General features: G+C 39.1%; 1 protein-coding gene and 1 pseudogene across 10 annotated transcripts in view; both read right to left on the bottom strand.

The window, feature by feature from the left end:
- The window catches only part of CCDC91 (coiled-coil domain containing 91), a 410,030-nt gene extending 388,370 nt beyond the window's left edge, over positions 1 to 21,660 (bottom strand). The window contains exon 1 of one of the 10 annotated variants that reach the window (XM_067696033.1): positions 21,351 to 21,660. The gene's annotated coding sequence lies outside the window, so the exon portion shown is untranslated. The remainder of the gene's footprint in view (positions 1 to 21,350) is intronic. The other 9 variants (XM_067696029.1, XM_067696031.1, XM_067696037.1 and 6 more) reach the window with 9 other exon arrangements.
- Positions 7,634 to 12,261, bottom strand: LOC137202724 (uncharacterized; annotated as a pseudogene).
- Positions 21,661 to 22,933: the final 1,273 nt, after the last annotated feature.

Here is a 22,933-nt window from a genome sequence, read left to right as displayed (position 1 = left end):
GTTTTATGGATACAGAGTTTCAGTTTAGGATGATGAAAAAGTTCTGTAGATGGAGAGTGGTGATAGTTGCACAACAATATCAATGTACTTAATGCCACTGAACTGTACAGTTAGATTAGAATGATAAATTTTATGTTATATATATTTTACAACAATTTTAAAATTTTTTAAATATATGTATTATTAAGAATAAAAAAGGCAAGCCACAGACTGGGACAAAATATTTAAAAAACATATCTGGTAAAGGTCTTATATCCAGAATATAAACAGAACCCTTATAACTAAAAAATAAAATGAAGGGCTTCCCTGGTGGTGCAGTGGTTGAGAGTCCGCCCGCCAATGCAGGGGACGCGAGTTTGTGCCCCGGTCCAGGAAGATCCCACATGCCGCGGAGCAGCTAGGCCCGTGAGCCATGGCCGCTGGGCCTGCGTGTCCCGAGCCTGTGCTCCGCAACAGGAGAGGCAACAACAGTGAGAGGCCCGCGTACCACAAAAAAAAAAAAAAAAATGAACTCTATTTTTTAAATGACAAAAGAATGAATAAACATTTCATAAAAGAATGTATAAAACTGGCACATGAAAAGATGCTTAACATCATTAGCCTTTAGAAAAATGCAAATTAAAACCAAAATGTAGGTACTGGTCACATCTACTAAAGTGGTAGTATATAAAGTTAAACATTCAACTTGCTACATAACCCAGGATTCCCACTCCTAGCTATTTACCCAAGAGAAGTGAATACATATGTCCACATAAAAGCCTGTCAGTGAATGTTTACAGCAGGCTTATTCATAATAGTAAAAATAAAAAACAGATACAACTAAAATCCCTATCAACTGGTAAATGGATAAAAGAATTGTGGTACATCCATACAGTGGAATACTACTCAGCAATAAAAATTAACAACTTATATATGCAACAACATGGATTAATCTTCATTATATCAAGTGAAAGAAGCCTACCATACACACACACACACACACACACACACAAATCTATAATGTTCCTTTTATATTAAATTCCTAAAAATGCAAAGCTTCAGTAACCAAAAGCAAATCAGTAATTGCCAGGGACCAAGAGTGGTAACACGGGATCAACTATAAAGAGACTCAGGGGAATATTTCAGACTGATGGAAATGCTCTATATCATGAATGTGGTATAAGTTTCTCATAGGTAAATATTTGTCAAAAGTCATCAAATTATGGGTGATTTTAATTTATTTTTTAGTATTTTAATATTATTGTATTTATTATTGGTTGTTTTAATTGTATAAATGTTATATCTCAAGAAAACTGCTTTTTTAAACCACCACAGAATACAGAATAAATAGTGGAAAAGAATATTCTGTTTGAAACTTTTATCACAGCCTCACTGCTTATCACTAGTGCTAAGTCCCTTCCTCTAGCGGGAGTGGAAGTAGAAGGCACATTAGGCAAATAGTCCAGCTAATAAGCATTTCTTGAAATTGAGGTAAGAGGAAAGATTATCTCTTAGGCAGAACTACGGTTGCTAGCAAAATAAAAGGGGGGAGGGATTGAGAATCAGAGGAAAAAGACATGCAGCATGTAAAATGCCTCAGGGTGTTTAATGTAGGTAAGCTTGAAATAGGGTATCCAAAAGATCAAACATAGGATGGAGGAAGTGAGAACAGATCATGGAGTCACCAAACTGGAAAATCAAGAGGACTGGTGTGGGAGAGGATAGATGTATTAGGAAAACAGGAAGACGGCCTTAGATGTTAAGTGAAATATGGGATGCTATCTACATCATGCTTTTTAAAGCTCTCTGCAGTAAGCTAGGCTGCCTGAGACTGGAGAAGTTACCAGGCATACCCAAATTATAATCAGCTTCCTGTCGGTTTGTCTTACTTTTAAACTTTCAGTCATACCACCACCCCGTGTCCCCAGAAAAGCCTTATTTCTTCGGATTGTTAAATAACAGAATGATTACATACTGTTTTGATTTTCTTCCCAAGCAATCAACAAGTAAGAGCATTATCCCAGCCTGCCCAAGGTTGACTTCATCATGCCCTTGCTTACACTTTTCCCCATTCTGTTGTTGGTAATCTATCCCTAGAGAGTCCCTTAATGATCTGGCTCAAATTTACATTTCCAGTCTCATCTTCTGCCTCTTACAGCCATTCTGAAGTCTGCAATTTTTTTCTTACACAGAACAATAGTTCATTAATAAACACTTATTATTTTTGATTGACTTTACTGACTTCAACTTCTCAAATAAAACGAGAAAAAATCCAAAGCATGCCTACAACTATTAATATAAGATTAAGCGGTCAGTTCAAAATTGCTATTTCCGAAATTTTCCTAAAAATTGTCCAAGAGCTACACACAACTCAAATATGCACAAACTTGATTATGTGTAAACTACTACTATAATATTTAAAGAATACAATGAATTGAAGGATTTCAATATTCCCAAGCAATTTAATGTGAAACATATACATATGGACATATGTGTGTTAATACACATATATATTCAATTATGTGTCCTATTCTGTGCTAGCATCTCTGCTGTCAGTACCACAATACAACCATCTAGTTCATTTTTCATATTCCCTGATAATATGTTACCTGATAATACGTTAAGGGCTTACTCTGGGCCATAATTTTCTTATGAGAAAAAGGTTTACACACTATGGGTAACATGAAAGCAATGGTAGTGATGTGAACAAAGGTGTAATTCTCCTAAGCATTGGTTCCTTCACCATCATTACGACTGATTCCCTGATGTTTATGATATTCCCTGATAGCTTCATGATATTCTGAAAGGTCAAAACAAAGAATATCATAAAGTAAAAGCAACATTCTATTTATATGCCTCACAATGACTTTCTCTCTCAACACACACATATACACTGAAAGTCATCAACAAATTTCAGTTTCAATTTCATAGATGAACAGCATTTTCTGTTTATTATATTATAATTATAACAACATTGCTCTGAACAATTGCCCATTATGTTCTTTTTTTTTTTTTTTTTTTGAGGTACGCTGGCCTCTCACTGTTGTGGCCTCTCCCGTTGCGGAGCACAGGCTCCGGACACGCAGGGTCCGCGGCATGGGGGATCTTCCCAGACCGGGGCACGAACCCGTGTCCCCTGCATCGGCAGGTGGACTCTCAACCACTGCGCCACCAGGGAAGCCCCCATTATGTTCTTTTAAGAATGGATAAGAACAGATAACTAACTACATGAAAGAATGCTACAGTTCCCACACACAGAAACGTATGCCCCAACTTCTCCACATATACAACCAATTAGTGGTGTTTTATTCAACTGTTATGGTTTCCTGCTTCCTTGAAAACTGACAACTTCCACAACTCATTACACATAAGCTCCCAAAAAGATGTACACCTGTCTTGATTAGAATATCTAGTTCTGTGATATTTTTGAGGCAGAATATATATTTTCTTTTAATTATTGGCACCACGTTAAAGTAACTGAATTGCAGAGGAATGAAGATTTGCTTAGAAAACCACTACACATTTTCCAAGCCTGAGAACCAACAAACACTTGCTATGTAATCCAACATCAGAGACACGGAGAAACAAGTCTACTGAGAGTCGATTTAAAAAAACAAATTTTTTGCATGATTCTGGACCTCAACACTGCTACACAATCACAATGGAAAGAATGTGTGGTAATTAACCAGCTTTAAATGCTGAAAGTATCCAAACAATCATTCTTTTTCCCTAAGAACTTTTTACAAAAGGGGAAATCCTGTAGACTTTATGATTGCGCCTTCAGTTTACTTTACTTTTTAAAAAATGAAAACAAACTAAGTACTGGGTACTGCTGTTCACAGATTTTTTTTCCCTCTTTTTTAAAGCAAATAGTACCTTATCAGGCATATTATTCCATTTTACTATATTCATTAAATCTCTCTCCAGCATATGTGATTAACTTATTAGCATAATGACTATTTTCCATAATCTGAGACTGTGGTAAAAATAAAAGGTCAAAGAACAATAGCAATAACAGTAACTGAGTTTTACCAAATCATTTAAGTCAAAAGTATATACCTGTCAATAATCCTTATAGACTGTTGTTAAATGTCAATATACTTCGTGATACAGGTACACTGTTTGACTGTGTCCGAGACTAATTAATTCTGGGATCTCAGCCATGATTTCTAAGAGTTTTACTATAAATATCCTTATACTAGAACTCAGTATCTCATAGTCATTTCTTTATCATGTGAGATTTGGAATACTGTAAGTAATGAAAGCAATTTATGAAGCAAACTGCAAGGCCACTCTTCTTCATACAGTGGTAAGATGACCATGTATTCTTTAAAAATTTTTATTAGCTCCATATTTGACATTCCACCTTGCCAAAGACACCCTGTTTGTTGTACTGGAAGAGGAAATAGTCAATTAATTTTTTATTTCTATGGTGAGTGTATTAGTCAGGGTCCTCCAGATAAACGCAGTTGACCCCTGAACAACACGGGTTTGAACTGCATGGGTCCGCTTATATGCAAATTTTTTTCAAATAAATACTTACTGCAATACTACATGATTTATGGTTGGTAGAAGCCAAGGATGCAGAACCACAGATACAGCAGGCCAACTAGAAAATTATAGTCAGATAATAGACTACGCAAGGTTCAACATCCAACCCCCATATTTTTCAAGGATCACCTGTAAAAATAATAATAATTATATATATATAATTATTATTTTTATAATAATACATTTTATTTTTAATATTTAGATACATTTTTTAATATTTAGATACATTTTTCAGTTTGTTATTATATATTGGAGTATAGTTGGTTTACAATGTTGTGCTAGTCTCAAGCGTACAGCAAAGTGATTCAGTTATACATATACATACATCCATTCTTTTTCAGATTCTTTTCCCATATAGGTTATTACAGAATATTGAGTAAAGTTCCCTGTGCTATACAGGAGGTCCTTGTTGATTATCTATTTTATATATAGTAGTGTGTATATGTTAATCCCAAACTCCTAATTTATCCCTCCCCCCCACCTTTCCCCTTTGGTAACCATAAATTTGTTTTCAAAGTCTGTGAGTCAGTTTCTGTTTTGTAAATAAGTCCACTTGTATCATTTTTTTTTTTAGATTCCTCACATGTGATATCATATGATATTTGTCTTTCTCTGTCTGACTTACTTCACTTAGTATGATAATCTCTAGGCCATCCATATTGCTGCAAATGGCATTATTTCATTCCTTTTTCATGGCTGAATAATATCCCATTGCATATATGTACCACATCTTCTTTATCCATTCCTCTGCTGATGGACATTTAGGCTGCTTCCATGTCTTGGCAATTGTAAATAGTGCTGCAACAAGCACTGGGGTGCATGTATCTTTTCAAATTATGGTTTCCTCTAGATATACGTCCAAGAGTGGGATTGCTGGATCATATGGTAGTTCTATTTTTAGCTTTTTAAGGAACCTCCATACTGTTCTCCACAGTGGTTGTACAATTTACATTACCACCACCAGTGTAGGAGGGTTCCCTTTTCTCCACACCCTCTCCAGCATTTACTGTTTGTAGACTTTTTGATGATGGCCATTCTGACCCATGTGAGGTGATACCTCATTGTAGTTTTGATTAGAATTTCTCTAATAATTAGCAATGTTGAGCATCTTTCCATGTGCTTTTTGGCCATTTGTATATCTTCTTTGGAGAAATGTCTATTAGGTCTTCTGCCCATTTTTTGATTGGGTTTTTTTTTTTGATATTAAGCTTCATGATCTGTTTGTGTATTTTGGAGATTAATCCCATCAGTCGCATCATTTGCAATATTTTCTCCCATTGTGTGGGCTGTCTTTTCGTTTTGCTTATGGTTTTCTTTGCTGTACAAAAGCTTTTGAGTTTAATTAGGTTCCATTTGTTTATTTTTGTTTTTATTTTCATTACTTTTTGGAGGTGGATCCAAAAAGATACTACTGCGATTTATGTCAAAGAGTGTTCTGCCTACGTTTTCCTCTGTTTTACAGTATCCAGCCTTACATTTAGGTCTTTAATCCATTTTGAGTTTATTTTTGTATATGGTGTTAAAGAATGTTCTAATTTCATTCTTTTACATGCAGTTGTCCAGTTTTCCCAGCACCACTTAATGAAGAGACTGTCTTTTCTTGTATATTCTTGCCTCCTCTGTTGTAGATTAATTGACCACAGGTGTGTGGGTTTATTTCTGGGCTTTCTAACCTGTCCCACTGATCTCTGTTTCCATTTTTGTGCCAGTACCATACTGTTTTGATTAGCTTTGTAACTATTATTTTTATAATAGTATATAATTTTAATTATTTTATATATACATTTTATATATGTACCTATATACTACATACATATATAGACACGTATATACATATAAAGAGACAGAGAGAGAGAGAGAGAGAGAAAGAGAGAGGGAACTAGATTAATAGGAACTGGCTTGTAAGATTATAGAGGCTAAGAAGTCCCAAGATCTGCAGTTGGCAAGCTGGAAACCCAGAACGCACGGTGCGGTTCCAGTGTGCATCCAAAGAGTCCCAGTCCAAGTGCAGGAGAAGACCAATGCCCCAGTCAAGCAATCAGGCAGAAGTTCCATCTTACTCAGCTTTTTGTTCTATTCAGGTCTTCAAATGATTGTATGAGGGCAATCTGCTTTACTCTGTCTAGTAATTCGAATGCTAATCTCACAAACACCTTCAGAATAAAGTTTGATCAACTATCTGGGCACCCCACGGTCCTAAAATTAACCATCACAAGTCTACCCCTTGTCTACTTGGCACCCATACTCATCTCTTAAACCATACTTAATCTCCAAATAAGGACATAATTCTTTTATACCAAGGTCATAAAATGTGATATAGCTATCCTATGTACAACTGGAAACACACTAACCTCTTCTCCAGAAAAGGAGGTAAAGTCCTTGAGTGATATTTACTCTACTCCTTGATATCCCAAAATTTAAATACTATGCTGTAAAGTTAATAATACTTAAAATACTATGATATACACCTAATGCATTTTATGTTACATGATAAGTGGTTAAGAGAGGAAAAAAGCAAAGATAGTTTACATATATATTGCCATACACATACGTGTGCGCACACGCACGCACACACACACACACACACACACATATTCATAGCAAAATAAGGAAGAAATACTCATGACTATTACAGTCCTCATTTCTGTAACTGGTCAAATGGTTGTAGCTGGTATTTATAACTGCCTTCTTCCATTACCCATTCTGTATCTTCAGCAAGCACTTCAGCTGGTCATGGTTCTTTACCTCATGGAGTTACCCAAATCCTCATTCCTGAGGGATCTGGGCCATCAGTAGTCCTCCCTCAATTGGGCTGTTTTAGTTTTCCATTGACTTTAATCACAGGGCATGATAATATTGAGATGCCCTAAAAAAGTCTCCTGCATTTCAGACACACTCTTCCTTACCTCCATTGTGGAACAGTAGTCCCAATATCCCCTTGGTAGTCAAGATCAGTCACCCCAGCCAGCACAGCAACTCCCTTCTTTGCCTGTTGATTCAGAGGTATGAGGAGTCCAAAGTGGCTAGGCAGTAGTCTTAATTTCCAATTCAATGGAATCACTGTGTCTTCTGGTGGAAGCATTCCTCCCTTTGGAACTAAGACCTATAGGCCAGCAGAGCAGAAAGTCATAGAAACAGGAACCAAAGTTTTGCTAGTGGCTCACGAGGGGTAATAGTGAATGGTGCCACTCCCATTTCCACCCCTTGATTCTTGGACCTGTGACCCTGGCTATGGAAGAAACAGCACCATATACTGTATGCTAATTCAAAGTATATACAACCTTGTGGAGAACGTTGCACCAGTCCTGCAAGATACTGACACCTTGCTGGCACCATAACTTAGTCTTCAAAAGACCATTCCACCATTCTGTCAAGCCAGCTGCTTCAGGATGGCAGGAAACAAGATAAGACCAATGAATTCCATGAACATGGGCCCACTGCTGCACTTCTCTTGCTGTGAAGTGAGTTCCTGGATCAGAAGAAATGCTATATGGAATACTATGTGGTGAATGAGGCATTCTATAAGTCCAGAGATGACAGTTTTGACAGAAGCACTGCACGCAGGGAAGGCAAGTCCATATCCAAAGTAAACATCTACTGCAGTAAGAATAAATCGCTGCCACTTCAATTATGGGAGTAGTTTAGTATAACCAACCTGCCTCCACTTAGCTGGCTAATCACCCCAAAGAATGGTGCCATATCAAGGATTCAGTGTTAGTCTCTGCTGATGACAGACTGGGCACTCAGCAGTGGCCATAGCCAGGCCGGCCTTGATGAGTGGAAGTCTGTTGCTTAGCCTATGTGTAACCTCCATCGCTGCCAGCATGGCCACTTTGCCTATGAGCCCACGAGGCAATGACAGCGGTGACAGGGGAAAGAGGCTGACTGGTATCCACAGAATGAGTGAGTCATCCTATCCACTTGATTATTAAAATCTTCCTCTGCTGAGATCACTCTTTAGTGAGCATTCACATGGTACACAAATATCTTCACATTTTTTGCCCATTCAAAGAGGTCTATCCACACCTTTTCCCCAAATTTCCTTGTCACCAATTTTCCAACCATGTTTCTCCCAAGTCCCTAACCATCCAGCCAAACCATTGGTCATAAGCCATGAATCAGTATTCAATTGTATGTCTGGCCATTTGACCTTCCAAGCAAAGTGAACAACCAGGTGCACTGCCTGAAGTTCCGCCCACTGGGAGGATTTCCCTTCACCACTATCCTTCAGGGATGTCCCAGAAAGGGGCTGTAGGGCTGCAGCCATTCACTTTCTGGTGCTGCTTGCATATCATGCAAAAGCATCTATATAACAGGCCTGAGTCTTCTCTTCTGTGAACTGATGTTAGCAAACTTCCCATGAAGCCAGAGATGCAGTCTGGAAAAAGAAGACACTGTAGCAGAGTAGGGCCCATGGACATTTGGGCCACTTCTTCAACTTATCTGTGCCTCCAGGGCCTGCTCGGGCCTTCTCAGATATATACCACTTCCACTTGATGATGGAGTGCTGCTGTGTCACGTGCCCAGCTTTATGGCTTGGTGGGTCAGATAACACTCACTTCATGATGGGCAGCTAAGGTCACATGGTAAACTTGGTGGCCCATGGTTATGCAATCAGTCTCTAAGGCCCAAGTGTAGACCAACAGCTGCTTCTCAAGAGGCACAGTTATCCACAGAGGATGGCAGGGCTTTGGTCCAAAATCCTAAGGGCCTACACTCTGATTCTCCTAAAGGAACCTGCCAAAAGCTCCAAACAGCATCCCTATCTGCCACTGACACTTCAAGGACCGCTAGATCTGGTGGAACATATGGCCCAAGTGACAGAGCAGCTTGCACAGCAGCCTGGACCTGTGGCAGAGTCTTCTCTTATTCTGGGTCCCATTCAAATCGAGCAGCTTTTTGAGTCACTCAGTAAATGTGCCAGAGTAACACACCCTAAATGAGGAATATGATGTGTCTAAAATCCAGAGAGACCCACTAGATGTTGTGCCTCTTTCTTGGTTGCAGGAAGGCCCAGATGCAACAACTTATCCTTGTCTTAACCTTAGAAGGGATATCTCAAGATACCTCACACCGCTAGACCCCCAGAAATTTCACTGAGGTAGAAGGCCCCTTAGCTTTTATCAGATTTGTTTCCTACTCTCTGACACTAAAATGTCTTACTACTAGGTCTAGAGAAGTTGCTGCTTCTTGCTCACTAGGTCCAGTCAACATAATGTCCTCAATTTAATGGACCAGTGTGATGATATCTTGTGAAAGAGAAAAGTGATACAGATCCACACAAACTAAATTATGACGTAGGGCTGAGGTAGGACAGTGAAGGTGTACTGCTGGCCTTGCCAGCTGAAAGCAAACTATTTCAGCTGGACCTTGCTGACAGAGATGGAGACAAACGCATCTGCCAGACCAACAGCTGCATACAAGTCATCAGGGGATGTGTTAATCTACTCAAGCAGTAAAACTATATATGGCAGCTGCAACTGGAATCACCACCAGGTTAAGCTTACAATAATCCACTGTCATTCTCTAAGATCCATCTGTCTTCTGCACAGGCCAAACAGATCAGATGAATGCAGAAGTGGTGGGAATCACCAACCCTGCATGTTTCATGTCCTTGACGGTGGCACTAACGTCTGCAATCCCCCTAGATATGAGGTATTGCTTTTGGTTTACTCTTTTCTTAGGTTGAAGCAATTCTAGTGGCTCCCATTTGACCTTTCTCACCATAATCACCTTCACTCCACTGGTCAGATAACCAATGTGGGGACTGTGATAGCTGCTGACTGTATCTATTCCAATTATGCATTCTGGAACTGGAGATATAACTACAGGATGGATTTGAGGACCCACTGGGCTCACTGTGAGACAGACCTGAGCTAAAACTTCATTGATTACCTGACCTCCATAAGCCCCTATTCTGACGATGGACCAAAGGGACAACTTGGGTCCCATGGAACTAGTGTCAATTCAGAGCCAGTATCCAGCAGTCCTTGAAAGGTGTGATTATTTCCTTTTCCCCAATGCACAATTACCATGATGAAAGGCCACAGAACCCTTTAGAAGGGCTGACAGAAAGACTGACAGTAAATTTTGGCAATGTACCAGCGTCCTTCCTCAAGGGAACCCTGCCTCCTCTTCATTCAAGGGGTTCTAGGTCTGTAAAAATTCAAGTCTCAGAATTGATTGATGGGTCATGACTCTGTTTTTTCTGATTCACGCTAGACTTTGGTTCACTTGACCTAGAACTTTTCTGCTTATACAGATCAAGTAAGAATTTAGTAGGCTTCCTATCTATTTCACTTCTGGGAACACCATGATCAACTAACCAACACCATTGTTCTGCCTAAATCAGACTATTCTAATTGCCGCTTTGACTCTGCTGCCCAAACCACGCTCACCTTGCCTTTGACAGATGGATGTCACTACTCGGCCCCTGCCACCCTGGAATTCATTTACTCCCATTGCATTTAGGTTTCCCAGTTCAGTGACTGCATGCCCTACGGAAGCATCACAGAGCTCGTCAAGGATGCCAGGGCTCCCCTCACGATTTATCTCATAACATTGGTGGAAGCTATGTCTTCTGGACCCTCCCAGTTTGGGTGAGGCACTTCCTAAATGACAAATCCACTCTAACATTCCAATCTCCCTAAGCCCTTGACTCCCTTCCTCTACAGTAAACCAAGACAGGTAGGCCCAGCATTTGCAGCTCACTCACTGTGAGCCACCTTTTGGTCCATATTTCGGCCAAACCACCACACTAAATGCAGAATCTCTGCTGAGTGAGCCCGTATCAATAAATTCTGCCTGGTCCAACTTCACGTTCTTTTCATGATTATGCTGCACCTTTAGTATCCATTCCCACACATGTTCCCTGGATCTGTCTGTATAAATTAGAAAGTTCAAGTAGTTCTTTTGGAGTATAGTACATTTCCCCATGAGTCACACTTTGTACCTCACCTTTAGAAGCCTGCTGGGATTTCAGTCTAGTCAAAGATCTAGAAGCAAAGAAGAGTGTTGGGGACAGGTCCTGAGGAGATCAGCACTGTCTTGCCTGGCAACTGCCTCAGGGGCTGCCATTAATGCAGAATTAATCCCCTCAGATCTCAGACATGGGTGGAGAGGCTACTCCCACTGGGAGTGAGGAAGTAGCTACCACTGTGGGTAGAGAGGCCACTACCACTGAGGGTGGGAAGGATGCTCCCACTGGCAAAAAATACTCATCAAAATTCAGGGGCTCGATGTCTCTAGCTTCATCTCTTCCCACACACTCCTAACTTTCAGGATCCCATTCCTTCCCAATCAGTGCTCTCCCTATAATGTATCAGTTTATATAACTCTCACCTACTTGACTGTGAGGTCCTTGAAAACCAAGTTGACATTCATTTCTGTATCCTCCAGTGCCTAGTATAGGAACCTGAAATATAGATTTCTATTGAATTGAATTTTGCTCTCACCATAGTTCAGTTGTCCATTATTTTACTTTCATTAACTTAGTTTGACAGTTATTAAATCCTTGTTTATGCACCTATCAAAGGTCTTCATCTGCTAACAGTGCCCTTTAACAGGAAACAGACTTGTTTACCAGAGAAACACATAAAGGACTTGCTCGCTCACATTTTTCTAAGATAATATAAAACTGTCCTGACCACTAATTTTCATTTCTTCCTGAAGTAAAGTACCAGTATCCTCAGCAGGATCATTTTTTTCATCTGATCCTAACTTGTAATTTTTTTTTTCACTTCCATACATAATAAGTAATTGACTACCAATTTTATCTGTAAAAGATTTCTAATGTATATAGACTCTAATTCATCCAAAACATAGTTAAGTGTGCATGTGGGGAAAAAAAAAGGAAAAAAGCATATCTGAAGCACACAAAGTTCTCCTTTCCCTCTATTATTGGGTACATTCCTGAAAAATCTGACCATTTCTGAGCAATATTTGAAAGACTTTTCCTCTGCACTGTTGTGAAGATTAACTAAGCCTTTAGCTAAAAATCCAAAGTTTTCCCACAAGGCAATCCAAGCACTCCCAACTTTTTTATATGCCATAGTGCCAGGATCCTACAGAAATGTCAACTGACACTATTTCTCTACTGAGTAAATATAAAACCAAATCCAAAAAATGCTAGCTATTAGGTGATGGCACTGACAGTAAGTCTTATTTACTTAAGTTCCATTAGTTGTATATAAGTTCCATTAGTTGTATATAAGTATTTCTACATTTTAACCCCATGTTCTTATCAACTGTTTGAATCATCCCAATGTCTTCTACAGCACTGAAAATAATATTCTCAATTATGACTCTCAGGTAGTACAAGATGACAAGATGCTAAGCCAGCGAGTTAAATGCTAGGGAAAAAAATAAGTCCAGCTACTTTTGATTACTAAGGCATTAAAACTCCACAAGTACAAGTCTAGAGATTTTCACCAAATTAAAAAAACAAACAAACAAACCTGGGCTTCTGGTTGTCTGATAATCCCATTAACCAAGTAATATGTTCAGGCATAGCACAGGGTAAGCAGTCAATAAATGTTTTCTTACTTTTTGTAATCATTTTGATAATCAATGAACTTTTTAATCATAATTCACAAGCCCTAACTAAAGATTTCCTCTATGTAAATTGACCCAATTATATAAAATGAACTGGCATAATATAACTGCTAATAATTCCAAGTGGCCATACAAGACAAAGAATACAGAGTTTACAAAAAGAGTTCACCAAGTCACTAAACAAGACAGCAAAAATAGCAACAAAAACAGCAACGATAAAAAAACTCTGGGGAGGAGAGGAATTTCTGATTTCCAGAGTTGCCATGTTACATGTAAAATATATTAAAAATATATATATACACATATATTTATAAATAGTTTTCAACAAAAATTATGAGACATGCAAAGAAACAAGAGGAGAAAACCGGCAGTCAATAAAAATTTGCTCATGAGGAAACTCAGACATTATAGACTTAGACAAAGACATTAAAATCAACTACTTTAAATATGTTCAAACATGTAGTCTCAAATCACTAAAGGAAACTATGCCTAAATAACTAAAGTATAATAACAGTCTCATAAAATATAGAGTACTAATGAAAAGATAGGAATTATAAAAATAAAATATATAAAATCTGGAGTTGAAAAGTTCACTGACTGAAATAAAAAATTCACTAGAAGGTCTCAACAGCAAATCCTGAGTTGACAGAAGAAAAAATCAGTGAATCTGAAGATAGGTCAATTGAGATTATCCAGTTTGAGGAACAGAAAGAAAAAAGAATAAAGAAAAATAAACAAAGTATCAAAACCTGTGGATAACCATCAGGAATACCAACATATGCATAAGCATGATGAGAGTTCCAGAAAAAGAGGAGAGAAAGAAAGGGGCAGAATAACTACTTCAAGAAATAATGCTAGAGGGGCTTCCCTGGTGGCGCAGTGGCCAATGCAGGGGACACGGGTTCAAGCCCTGGTCTGGGAAGATCCCACATGCCGTGGAGCAACTAAGCCTGTGTGCTACAACTACTGAGCCTGTGCTCTAGAGCCCACAAGTCACAACTACTGAGCCCACGTGCCACAACTATGGAAGCCCACGCTCCTAGAGCCCATGCTCCCCGACAAGAGAAGTCACCACAATGAGAAGCCTGCGCACCACAACGAAGAGTAGCCCCTGCTCACCACAACTAGAGAAAGCCCACGCACAGCAACAAAGACCCAATGCAGCCAAAAGGAATAAAATAAACAAATTTAAAAATAAATAAAAGAGGGCTTCCCTGGTGGCACAGTGGTTGAGAGTCCACCTGCCGATGCAGGGGACCCGGGTTCGTGCCCCGGTTCGGGATGATCCCACATGCCGCGGAGCGGCTGGGCCCATGAGCCATGGTCGCTGAGCCTGCGCGTCCAGAGCCTGTGCTCCGCAACGGGAGAGGCCACGACAGTGAGAGGCCCGCATACCCGCAAAAAATAAATAAATAAATAAATAAAAGAATGCTTGAAATTTTCACAAATATGATGAAAAACATTAACCTACACATCCAAGAAACTCAACAAGTATCAGCAATTATATTAAATACACAGGGGTTAAACACTGTAATCAACCAGCAGAAATTTGCAGAATGAATAAAAAGCATGATCCAACTAGATACTGACTACACAACATGCCTTAGATTCAAAGACACAAGTAAAATTTTGCACACCAGTAATGTATCAAGGATAACTGAATATTTCATAATCAATATGCAGAATGGTATACTATAAACAACCCAAGGTTTGGAGCATCCATTTTATAAAAGTCTGTAAGTCAGTCAAAAATCTGATTTTCATTCATCCAAAATGTAGTTTTTTACTAATATTCATATAAGCCCCTATCAGTGAAGCATACTTATAGATGAATGCGTCTTGCATAATACCGCAGCACTGTCTTTACTACAGTTGCAGATGTTCTGAATTCTTATAATACAAAAGTAAAGCATCTTGAAATGATCATGTAGACCCTCTTTCACCACAAGATGGAACACAAAATAAAAGGCAATTTGGCTGTCCCCTTTGTTATCTATGCCTACTTTTGGTAGGAGATGCACATGGTCTATGTTAGCAAGGCTGGCAAAGGGAGAAGAAAGTCAGTCTTCTCTGAATACCAGGAAAAAGTGATTCCACACTTTACAAAATAGTGGTTATTTCACTGATATAGTTAATCTATATGAGTATATGTGTTCAACTGCATTACATAAATACCAAAATGTTCATACCCTTCTAAGGTAAGAAGGTTTACTACAATTATAACATGCTGCATTTTAAAGTAGCTAACATTATTTCTGATCTTCATCTATTAAACCTGTAACTTTTAAAAAGTCTTCTAATTTCAAAATTTTTAAATTATTGTATTCTCTGCTAGTGACAATAAATGTATCTCTAATTCTTTAAGTAAAACTCTACAGCATATAGCTAACAACAGTCTTTGTACCACTTACTGGGGATTTGACAGGGAAGGGAAGAGGATACAGGTCAAGAAATACTTAAAACAATTTAAAATTAGACAATATAAAAGGACAGAAATTTGGGTAAATATTTTAGAACTAACTGATACTGTCTCATGCTGATTTACTAAATTGCTTAATGAGTTTATTCTAAGAATTAAAATTAGAAGACAGATCCAGAGTAAGCAGACTACATACAAAATGCTTACGTAAACTCTATATTGGCATTATAGCCTACAAATAAAAGCAGATTCAAGAAGACTTGTGATAAAACTCCAGCTCTACCACTCACTGTTAATACAACCATAAATAACTTTGCTCGCTTGTCTGAGACTCAGTTTCCTCATCTATGAAATGGGAAAAATACTACCTACCTCAAAAGGTTCTGGTTGGAATTCAATAAAACAACATACATAAAGGGTTACTGCATGATGCTGGACACAAAGATTTCTACAATCCTTATCAAAAGAAAAACATGAGTATTTTACATTACACAAAATGCATCAGGAATTCTATCTAGATCACTGACAGCAAAATAATAATGTGGATGGAAAAGCCATTTACTTATTCCACATGCTAAACCTATAAAATAAATGATTTAAACTGGATAAAATCTAAGGAACTGAGTTTCTGAAATTCTAGGATTCTACCATAAAGTGATGCACAAAAAGTCAATGATATTGACTGCCACATTTTGCTCTAAAATTTATTGCAAATACATAGTCTGGAGGACAAATTCTAGGAATATAAAATAAAACAAAGAGGCAGTGTATATTAAGAATCTGAAAAAATTTCATACACTTTGAGTAATAACCATTTTTTTAAAAATCAATTAAAAAAATTTTATCAGAGTTATGCACAAAGATTTAATATTAATTCTGAGGAAAACAACTATCCTAACTACAAATCAAGAACATAAAAATCAAGTTCTCCAAAAATTCATGACGTAGTAAGCACTCAGTGTAAGCCTAGCAAAAAGAAAAAACTGTAAGACAATATTTACAATTTTGTTTTTTAAATGTCCGCAAAAAACAAAAAAAAGCCAGCAAAATATAGCAGGAATTATCTCATATTAATGGAAATGGATTAACTCTTTTCTTTATAGGATTATTTCCCGATTTTCTACTGTAATCAACTATGATTTCCACAATCAAAAAAAATACAGTATTCATTTATGATTTTTAAAAAAATGTCAGTGAACAAGAAGCTAAAGAAAACTTCCTCAATCTGATGAGAACTGTACTTACAAAAAAACCTATAGCTAACTACTTAATGGTAAAAAATTACATGCCTTCCCCACTAAGAAGAGAAACAAGGCAAGGATGTCAGCTCTTACTTGTTCCGTTTAACATCACACTGAAGGTCCTAGCCAGTGCAACGAGACAAGAAAATGAAATAAAAGGCAAACAGGAAAATATGAACTAAAACTGTCTCTACTGGCAGACAAGATTGTCTACATAGAAAATCCCAATGAGTCTACAAAAGCTACTAGGGTAATTGAATTTATTAACAAGGTTGAGAATTCAAGGTCAATAAAAAATATCAATTTATTTATATAAATAATTGGAAATTGAAATTTTTTCAAAGATTACCATTTACAACAGCACCAAGTAACATGAAGCACTTAGACATAAATATAACATTTTGCACAAATATGTGCAAAATTATTATGCTGAAAGCTTTAAAACGTTAATGAGAAAAATCAAAGACTTTATTAACATCTTAACAACATTAAGATGTCAATACTCTCCATATAAAACTATAACTTCAGTGCATCCAGTCAAAATCCCAGGATGCTTTTTTATAGAATAGGCTGATTCTAAAAATGTACATGGAAAGAAAAGGAGCTAGGATACCCAAAACAAACACACACAAAAAGTAAGCTGGAAGACTCAGACTTCCTAATTTCAAGACATACTATAAAATTACATTAATAGGGACTTCCCTGGTGGGGCAGGGGTTAAGAATCCACCTGCCAATGCAGGGGCACACGGGTTCGAGCCCTGGTCCGGGAAGATCCCATATGCTGTGGAGCAACTAAGCCCGTGTGCCACAACTACTGAGCCTGCATGCCAACAACTACTGAAGTCCGCATGCCTAGAGCCCGTGCTCTGCAACAAGAGAAGCCACTGCGATGAAAAGGCCACACATGGCAACGAAGAGTAACCCCCTCTTGCTGCAACTAGAGAAAGCCCGTGTGCAGCAACGAAGACCCAATGCAGCCAAAAATAAATAATAAATTTTTTTTTAAATTTACATTAATGAAGACGTTGTAGTTTGGGCCAAAGGAGAGACATATGGAACAATGAAAGAGAACTGAGAGTCCAGGAACAGATCTACACATACAGAGTCAATTGATTTTTGACAAAGGTGCCAAGAAAATTTACTGAAGAAAGAATAGTAAGGATAGTCCTTTCAGTAAGTGGTGCTGGACAAATTGGGTGTCAATACACAAAAAAAGAAAGGGCGAGAGAAAAAGAACTTTGACCCATATCTTGCACCACATAGAAAAATGAAGAAAAAATTGATCAAAACAGATCACAGACCTAAAGGTAAAATCTAAAACTATAAAAGTTCTAGAAGAAAACACAGTTTAAAAAAAAAAAATCTTTATATCTTTGGGTTAGTCAAAATTTTCTAGATAGGACGCAAAAGCACAAATCATAAAAGAAAAAAATGATAAACTGGACTTCTTCAAAATTTACAACTTCAGCTCTTTGAAAGATACTGTTAAGAAACTAAAAAGACAAAGCACAGACTGAAAGAAAATATTTGTGAACATATATATGATAAAGGAATTGTATCCAGACTATACAAAATTCTTACAACTCACTAAGAAAATAGACCAAAGATTTGAACAGATAACTTCACCAAAGAAGACATACAGATAGCAAATGATAGCAAATGAGCACATGAAAAGATGCTCAACATATTAGTCGACAGGAAAATTTAAATTAAAACATCAATGAGATAGCACTAAATACCTATTAGTATAGCTAAGATTAAAAGTAAAATGACAAATGCTGACCAGGATGTGGAGCAAATGGAACCATCAAACATTGCTGGTAAGGATGTAAAATGAAACAGCTATCTTGGAAAATAGTTTGGTAATTTCTTATGAAGTTAAACAAACATTTGCCACATGGTCAAAGTCCTACTCCTAAATATTTAACAAAAAGAAATGAAAGCATATCTCTACACAGAGACCGGTAGATGAATGTACAAAGAACTGTACATGAATGTTTACAGCAGCTTCATTCCTAAATGCCAAAAACTGGAAACAACCTAAATGTCCACCTGGTGAATAGATAAACAAATTGTGATATAGCCATACAATGAAACAGCACTCGGCAATAAAAAAAGAACAAAGCACTGATACATGCACTAAAATGGATGAATCACAAAAGCATTACATGAAAGAAACCAGAAAACAAGTTCTATACACAGTAGGAGCCCATTTATATGACATTCCAGAAAAGACAAAGCTATAGGAACAGTGAACAAATCACTGGTGGCCAGATCTACTGCTGAGGGGAGAAAATGAACTACAAAGGAGCAATGAGGGAACTTTTTGGAATGATAGAAATGTTCTTTGTCTAGATTGCGGTAGTGGTTACATGACTATTATGCATTTGTTAGAAGTTAAATAACAAGATACTAGACGAGATTTTTTTTACTTGTAAAGTATACCTCAATAAACCCACATTTTAAAAGACGCAGGACATGCCCTTTTGGAAAATATGCATCAAGTTAAATGAGCTAAACCCAGCTAAATGGGTATTTGGGTGGGGGAGAAACAGTGGGGAAACAAAAAAAGTCAGAAATACTGGAAATCAAAATATTGATTTATCAATAGTAAATAAGAAGAAACACATTGATACAAAGAGTTACTCTAAAGAGAGTTGCCTTTTTTATTGTTCTCATTGTTTAGACAGAAAAATAGCAAAATTTGATGAGTTTCAAGAAAGACCAAAAGTCACAAGTAACAGACTGATAAAGGAGGCACAGTGATTACAAACTAAAATTTGGAAACAACTCACCTAAACATGCCCTTTACAATTTACTGATTAAAAGAGTCCCATCCACCCTAATGTACTTCCACCCCAATTTCTGCCATGAAGGGCAAGATAATAAACCTTCAAATAGTTTTCTTTATTCATAACAATCCTATGTACTTTACAAATCTTACATCTATAGCTAGGGGTTCAAGATAAAATGCCTCTAACCAGACAAATTCCTGTTTGTCCATTTAAGCTTCAGACCAGCTACCTGGTAACCATCTTTCTTTTTTCTTCTTTTTTTTTTTTTTTTAACTGCCACCAAAAAAAAAAAAGCTGTCTCTCTGTGATGACTTTCTGAAGTTTCTTTTTGTCTGTTATTAAGTATCAAGATGACTAAAATAAACAGAAAGCTCTCAGAAGGTTTGAGCTGATCACTCCAGTAAGATACATTTTTCCATTTAATAAAAGTTAAGAGGTAAATTGTAACTTTCATCACTTTGTTTTCTTTATGTTTATTCCATTTGGCTTGTACTGTTGCTAGGAAACCTGTTCATAATAAGATTTCCCAGCCCACAGAAGAACCTCCTAGCCAGCCTGGAGGATACCAAACTTTGTAACCAGGGCAATTCTCTACCACACAATTTACTGGCTAGCCAGCACCATACAGGTGCACTTCCCCTGGCATCCCCCCGCTGCATTAACCTTACAGGTACAGTACAGCGAATTCCCTTAATGCAACAGAAATCGCAGCAGAAGGTAAATGATATGAAGTGTTCAGCTCTCTGATGGCAGAGAACAACGCGACTTTATTGCCACTCCCAGTCACCCCACCCAACTAAATATTCTGGGTATTTTGTCTTAAATTGTGGGGTGAAATGTTAGCCCACCCCAATGACAAGATGAAACGTCAGTCCACCCCAATCTCTAGTACCATGCAACATCCAAACTGCGTCCAAAAGCCATCATCCAACTACCGTCCAGATAAATATTTGGAGAGTAAGGTGGGCATCAGTATCTGCACAGTTCAGAGGGGGAGGGAAGGAAAAGAGCCGGAATTCTTAAGGTGCCGCTGAATCACCTATAGCTGTGACCAGAACTTTACCCTCCAGGAAATCAGCATCTGCCCCAACTCTCATCACGGAAGCAAGTGAGAGTAGCAGCAGCAACATCATCCTACCAAAAAAAAAACACCTACTCAGCGCTGCTTTTAATAGAGATCCCACTCCTTCGAGCGAAGACAAAAATAGGTTTCATGTCCAAAGCTTTGCTCCGCACTACGCAACAAGGGCAGATGGAAGAAACATCTTTGAGGAGAGAGGGGACGCACTTCAGAGGATGAAGGATACCTCACCACTAGGAAAGTTACTGGCTGCTGCTTTCACCCCGAAACGCCACTTTTATTGCAACCTATGGCCCAAAGTAACGGCAAGGAAATGTCACAGACGGCCGTTGTAGAGCTTTTACCCTGGTGTACTTGGCCAAGTCGAAGGGGAAACATAAACCAGGCGCGATCGGTGAAAACTCGGCAAGGATCAAAGTCAACGTTCAGTGGGAGCTTCGGTGACACAACAGTCACGTGTACTTGTGCGTAGGCTTTCGAAAACATTCGATTCTGCAAAGCGCAGGGGCCGAAACCTGGCGGAGAGGGCAAGCACGGGTCGGCACCGCCCGCCAAGGGAGGCAGGTCACGCCCCCTGACTCTCAGACACCGCGACCGACCTCCCCGGGCCAGGCCCGGGCGGAAGCCCGGCTGCGCTCCCCGCCCGCGCCCAGGCCGCCTCCGGGCGCGCGGCCGGCCTCGCGCGGCCCCGGCCCCAGACCCAGGCCCGAAAGGCAAGCGTCCGTTTACCTGCGCCCCGGCTCTCGCCGCCGCCGCCGCCGCCGCCGCCGCCGCCGCGCCGCTCCCCCACGCCGTCAGGTGAGCCACCCACAGCACACAGCCCTGCACGCGTGCACCCGGGCGCGACCCTGACCCGGGGAACCAGGGCTCCGGCTACACGACTTGGGGTAGCCCACGTACCACGCACCACCCGGCTTCCAGCACCTCTGCCCCCGGAAGTTGATTTCCGCCAATGCCCGCCCAAGGCCGCGCCTGTCACTCAACGCCCACACGCGCGTCACGTGTGCCTATGCTGAGGCCGAGCCCGGGGGCCCCATCTTCACAGGCCCGCCACCCCTGGCTCGAGTGGTCTTCGGAGCGCTGCCCTGGGAAAGAGGTTGACTCAGGCGCTACTTCCTGGTGGTTACATCTTCTAATTCCCCTTGAATGACAGGCCCTTTTTCTATATCTAATCCATGCAAATCAAACCATCCCCAAGTTGGCACTGCCATCCGGGACTTTGTAGGATTGTTCCAGAGAAGAGGAACAATCCACTTCACCACCTCCAAGCAGAGTTCTCTAAATACTGGAACTGACTTAAATGCTGACGTGTGCTCAAGAAACAGTGGACTAGACAACTGCTCCATCTCCTCTTGACGTATCGGAACTCTCAAAGCACCAGGATGCACCCGAGCCCGGAGCCTTTCCAGACCACTGCTGTATGACTTCAGCCAAAGAGCTCTGCTCTAGAATTACGTACGTTCTTGTCTTCATCTCCAGATCACAGCAATTTGTAGATGCCATCTCTGTTTCAGAGAGAATCAATTTTCAGCTACCAAGACACCCCCTTTTTTCCAAACCTTCAAATAATTTCTCCTAAAGAAAAGAGAGAATGACAAAACTGACCGTTTTATTTGAAAGCAGGCATGGTTATATAGATTTTTTTTTTTTTTTTGGTCCATTGCAGACTGTCCATAGATGTGAAAGAAAAACAATTACCAGGACATTTGTTAAATATTTTTCCATTTTTGACATGGGAGGCATTTGGGGAACATCTATTTAACAATTTACACAACAATTTTTTACTGTCCCTACTGAGCCAAGTTGGGACAATCCAAGAGTGCACAGGATACACTCAAGATCTTTGCCTTCAAGGAGTTAACAGTCTAGTAAGAAAGACAGACAAGTAACCTAGGAATTTGAGCATAAGTCTCTGGAATATTCATGTTCATTGTATAACAGGCATTCTTTAACGTTCTGAACTTTAACATTTTGGACATTATTTTTCTCATCTTTCCATTGAACAAAACTGGCTCAAGCCTGTAATAATCTCTGCTCTGTACTAGAGGTGGAATATGTCAGCAAGGAATCCTAACAATCAGTTCTCCAGTAAGTGCAGGCTCAAGTGATTAATGAACAGTTTCAATATTGAGCATGAATATTGCTCAATATATTGAGCAAATATTGTCACCTTTTCTACACCCTTTTTTCCTGTCCACCATCTTCTTTGTGTGCATAGCAAACAGATTTCTATTATAGGAAATCTGATGCTTTCTTACACATATTTGTTTACCTATCTACTAGACCACCAAGTCAAGGACCACTTCTCAGTT

Source organism: Pseudorca crassidens, chromosome 11 (genome assembly GCF_039906515.1).
Source record: "Pseudorca crassidens isolate mPseCra1 chromosome 11, mPseCra1.hap1, whole genome shotgun sequence".
Lineage (NCBI taxonomy): Eukaryota > Metazoa > Chordata > Mammalia > Artiodactyla > Delphinidae > Pseudorca > Pseudorca crassidens.
Note: the sequence above shows the minus strand (reverse complement) of the source record. Positions and strands in the feature narration are given on the sequence as shown.